Genomic DNA, 5,810 nt, shown 5'->3' on the forward strand with positions numbered 1-5,810 from the left:
CTATTGCTGAATATGAATATGAAGAAAATATAAAGAAATCTAAACTATGTGTGTTCACATATTGACTTCATGAAAACTGAGCAACAGAGTAAACAAATTTAAAAAAACCTTAGAAAAGATCTACCTCTCAAGCTACAAACTGATCGTGAATGCGCATTTTTGAAAAAAAACGACTTTTAAAGTCCACTATTTTTCAAAATAAATTTTACGCCACGTCGTTCTCATATTTTACAATAATAAAAATTAATTTTATACATTACAAAATATAGAATAGCCCATTTAAAAAATGTAACTTAATTGAGTAAGAGAACTTACCTGAAATGAATTTGTTATTTGACAGCCCAAATAGTTCAAATTATGCAGTACTTCAGTTTAATTTGCACTTATAGGCCGCGCGCTATAACATGGCGAGAGCTTTAGATGCGCAGTGAACGAGTTTGCGCGGTTTACTTGAATGTTTCCAGTGCAGTAGTCATGATAACAAGCATGATACTATCATATAGTAAGATACACTCAACTGAACTTCACTGAAATAGAAATCCCCATCGACAAGTTTTCCCGGCAGTTACCGATGTCATATTCGGTCTGCCCCGTTATTCGCCATGCTATAGCGCGCGGCCTGTACATCCTTCTGGAAGACAATTTCTTTTACAACACGTATCTAAATTTGCATCGATATTATGGGCAAAAAAAGAAATTTTCGATGCAATTGGATGTAGTTGAATATTTGAAGGTAATTTTTAGTTCTGATTAACTGTTTCCAATATCTTCAATAATTCTTTAGTAACATTCATACTGTAGTGAAAATTCCAGAAATTCACTGTGAAAGACATCGGCGATAAAGAAGGAAGGCGGATTTGACGCCATCTTTTCGGGACATATAACGTGTTGTTCTATAATGTTGGGCAACAGTCGAGAACATTCGAGTTTGCTATATAAGCAAATCGATATGCGTTTTAGGACAGTTCCAATTTTGACGCTGAGGTAATAAATCGTTTGCGCTGTTATAAATTGTGTATTCGTGAGTGATAAATAATATTTTACCTCTTATAAATCAATTCGTTTTAAGACTGTTATAAATTTATTGTTAATTAATCGTAAATAAATAAAGTAGGTAATTAAATTTACGTTACAATATTATTTGACAAACCGCGTATACGACTGAAAAAATTTAATATTTGATGATTGTATTTTAGATTTAAGAACATGCAGAAATTTTTATGACGAATACTGTTTTTCGTAAAATTAATAATAAAAAGGTTTCCCACATGTTACCAACTTAAGTAGACATACTGTATATAATAATAAATAATGACAATTACTAACAAATTCTGAAATAGGTACTGTAAATCGCTATCTAAAAGAATTTTTTTAAATAATGTTGCCTGTTGCATTTGTTATGTTAAGCAGCAGTTCATTATACAACTATACAGCCAGCCACACATTAGAGGAATATCAAGGGCCCCAAAATACTTCCCTGCGAAATGCCATGTTCTACAGGGAATATTTTTGATTTGGTGTTCCCAATCTTCACCTGAATTCTACGTTTCGTGAGATAGGGTACCAACCACTTCTTGACATTACCTCTTAGTCATAGGCTTTCCAACTTATCGGAAACAAACCTTACCTCTAGCATATGAAATGAATGAGCAAGATTTTTTCCATTTCCTTGAGCACATATTGAGTGTATTCTACCATTGAATAAGTACGCCAGTATGATACGACGCTAAATTTTATACAAAATTTTAGACAAAACTTTTGACAAATTATTTAGTGTCGCTGCAAACACAATTTCTCGCTAGTTTGTGTGAAATTTTGTACAAAATTTTTTGTATGCAAATTTTTTTAAAACTTGTTCTAAAAATTCGGTTATTTTATACGAAATCTGCGCGCTAGTGAGCGCAATGCGATGATAGCCATGAACGAATTGTGAAATTTGTGGTTATGTTTATTTCGAGGTTTATTTGTTTAATACTCCTTTGCCTCTTCGTTGTTCTAACCATTTTTTACTCCACATTTTTCGTTGTCTTTTTTAGCTTTTACTTTTTTTCTTAGCAGTAAAGAAATAATTGCAAAATCGACCACTGCAGCAGCTGTTATTATTAAATTTGTACTATTCATTTTAAACGTAAAATAGTAAATACGGCCCTTGCCTTAAAAAAATAGGTTATGACAGTCTTGTTTACACCTATTGGTGAAGATGTGGCCCCTGGTTTTGGTAAATGCGCATGCTCACACACGAAATTCATGGCAATAGTATATTGAAAGACAAGTGTTACAATGCGACCTTAATGCGATACGAGTGTCCGCAAGATAGGAGTATTACAATAAAGCATTGTAACACGCGTTTTTCATACTATTTTTTCTATTTCGGTGTTTTAATTTAATTTAAAAAAATCATTATCAGAAACTAAAGGGAACATTAGAACTAACATGTTTTATGTTGGGAACACTTTTTATGCCGTTAAGTTTTAGGTTGGCAGCGTAGTAAGACTGACATTTTGAAGTTCAAACATGGAAGTACCCAACGAAGTACCTACTTGTACTAACTAGTCACTGCCAACTTAAGAGATGAGTTACCAAAGAAAACGACTATAATCACTGTCTTTGTACAACTGTTTTAGGCCGAAAACAGTTGTACAAAATCATCATTGTGACACCGAAATAGAAAAAATAATTTTGTAGTTGCAAACAGGACGTGACCTGTAAGTGTTACGATTTTTTCTAAATCCATGTTGATAGTGTGTTCTCCTAATTATTCTAGTACAATTTTGTATTTTATCAGTCCCAATAGACTCAAAAATGTTTGAGAAGGTACTGAGGACACAAATAGGGCAGTAATTGGAGATGTCATCTGTAGCGCCTCTTTTATTTATTAGAACTGTTTTACTACATCAGGATATTCACTTGTTTCAATGGGGTTATTAATAAAATCGGTTAAAATCGGTGAAATCGTTAAAGTTAGCGGTATAATATGTTACATAATAAAAGAAGTGCTTTCCAATTCTTCAATAAAATATGATACTGGTCGGCCTGTGTGGCGCAGCGGTGTGCGGCACTACGGGGCCCTTGTTCGAATCCGGGTTGGGCATGGATATTTGTAAATGTATAGTGGGTTGCGTTGGTAGAGGAGCCTTTGCTGAAACCCCGCCCACTTAAAAATAAAGACCAAAAATCAATAAAAAAAATATGTCACTGAGATACAGCACGGCACTGGTGACCAGCAATATTTTAATATAATAATAATATATAATTTGTGTTGTTATACTAGTGGGAGCGGCCCGTGAGAACAAACGGCATTTCGTATTAAAATTGTGCCACTTGGAACACATGTTCCCTAGACCTATTTGAGTGATTTGAGTCGCAGAGCCGGAAGTTCCGCCCCTTAGGGTTGAAAATGGCGCCAATTTTCAAAATTGAGGCGAATTTCAGGAAAAATCTATTTTTAGAGCGATTTTTACGTTTAGGGTGTCGTTTACGAGGTTTCCGAGGGTGAAAACGACAAAAACAATATCCGAAGCTAATTTCTGTGTACAAAGCATGATTGTATGATATTTTTAACGTTCGACAGGATTCGAAAGTTTCTTGGAAAGTTTGACCGATTTTCGTGGTTGAGGGGACGTTTTTGAGATTCTTTTGGGTGAAGATGACCAAAAAAGACCCATTAAAGACCTTTTTCTACAATCGATATCCAAAGTAGGCATTTGCGCTCCTATTTGACAACGCAAACGTCATATTTTTTGAGGAATGTCAATAAAAAAACGCTCGCTCCCCAAATTATAAACTATAAATCAAATATGCATTGCTCAGAGTACCCAATGACAACGAGTAATAGACATCTTTCATTTGGCCATAAGATTAAAATAATAATTTATATTTGAGTGAAAAATTTAAATTTTTGGAAATTCGAGCGCAAATTGATTGTTGATTTCAAGAGATTAGCGCGGCAAATGTCTCTTTCAATCGACAATATATCATTTTGCGCTCTTAATATACAAATAGCTCTTTTTATTATTAGTATTTTGAATAAACAGGTCGAGGTAAACTAGGTGCAAAGGTGGAACTTATTCATTGAATTTGGTTTTTAACTAAAAATTGTTGATTATTGAAACGTATTTACAAGTAAAAAGTCATAAGTCTTCAAAGGGGAATGCCTCATCATCGCTCAGATCTCCTGTTGCAGTCGAGATATAAAAAAATATTTAGTTAAGATCATTAAAAATCAAACTCTGACAGTCATGTTTATAATAAGCATGTACATATACTTGACTGGCAGTGTTCTTGACAGTTAGAACACTGTAAGGTCCAGGGAAGCTTGTTTCGCAAGCATGAGCACCTCATGGTCTCACAAGTTCATTTGCAGCCGCATTTTCCTAGGATTGTGAGCTCCTTCCATATTTACACCTCTTTGGTCCAGTTTGGTTCCCAGCCCACTTTGCCTCGTGCCCATCCCCAAGTTTACGGATGTGGGGGGCATTCAGTAGGATAGAAGCAGTGCCCCCACAATACATGACCTGCTTGATTGGGGACAGGAACTGCAGTAATTTATTTTTGGTACAAAATAAATATTTTCCCACATTAGTAGTGGATTTCTCCTGTGCTTCGGGGTCATAGAAAACGGTAGTAAATTCTTCCAAAGTTTTAATTGTTTTTAGCGCATTTCCACAAAAATTAAAAAAAATGCGCTATTGTGGCCACTTTGTCCGTCCGTCCGTCCGTCCGCTCGTTTTGCGACGCTACTAGTTCTTTATCTTAGGAGCTATTGTTCTACTTTTTTCGCTATTTGGTTCGTTATGGTGTCGAGTCTTGTACCAAGGAAGGAATTTTTCTGTACCGCTTACAAAAAAAGTTATTGTAAAAAAAAACAAAAAACCGTTTTTTTACATGTTCTATAATTTTACACTTTTGCCGTTTATTAACGATCCTAGAGATCGTTTATAATTTTGCATTGCTATCTGTCGTCTGCCTGTTGGTCTGTCCGTCTGTTCCTTTGTCTGTCTGTCCATCTATCTGTCCGTGTGAACGATAACTTTGTTTAGAAATGTTCGATCGTTTTTACATCTCCGTTAGTTATGAACTGAATTGCATGAAATTCAATATGGGCATAGCTTTAGCCATATAATACGCAATGCCAAAAGTTGAATCGAATCGATTCAAAATTCACAATGCCCTTTTCGCATCTCGACCATTTATAAACCGAATTGCAAACTTTTTTACTTATAAAAGTATTTGAATGAAATTTGTTACATAGGCACTTGGAATAAAGAAAAATCAAACGCCAATTTCAAAATTTGGTTTTGCGCATGCGCAGTGCCAACTTTTTTATTTATGGAAGAATTTAAACGAAATTTGATACATAGGCACTTGAAATAAAGGAAAATCAAACGCCAATTTCAAAATTTGGTTTTGCGCATGCGCAGTGCCAACTGTTTTATTTATGGAAGAATTTAAATGAAATTTGATACATAGGCACTTGGAATAAAGGAAAATCTAGCGCCAGTTTCAAAATTTTATTTTGCGCATGCGCAGTGCCAACCTTTTTATCTATGGAAGCATTTAAGTGAAATTTGATATTTAGGCGCTTGGAACAAAGGAAAATCTAACATTAGTATCAAAATTTAGGTTTGCGCATGCGCAGTTCCAACTTTCTTATTTAGAAAAGCATTGAAATGAAATTCTTCTCATAAACTGACATTGAAGTAGCACGTCAACAATGGATTGCCCATGTGCAACGCTATCTTTCATATTTGTGGCCGGATTTTTACGATTTTAATAGAAGTTGCATCTTACAAATGGGAAATGAATGCAAG

Source organism: Photinus pyralis, unplaced genomic scaffold (assembly GCF_008802855.1).
Source record: "Photinus pyralis isolate 1611_PpyrPB1 unplaced genomic scaffold, Ppyr1.3 Ppyr1.4_LG2, whole genome shotgun sequence".
Lineage (NCBI taxonomy): Eukaryota > Metazoa > Arthropoda > Insecta > Coleoptera > Lampyridae > Photinus > Photinus pyralis.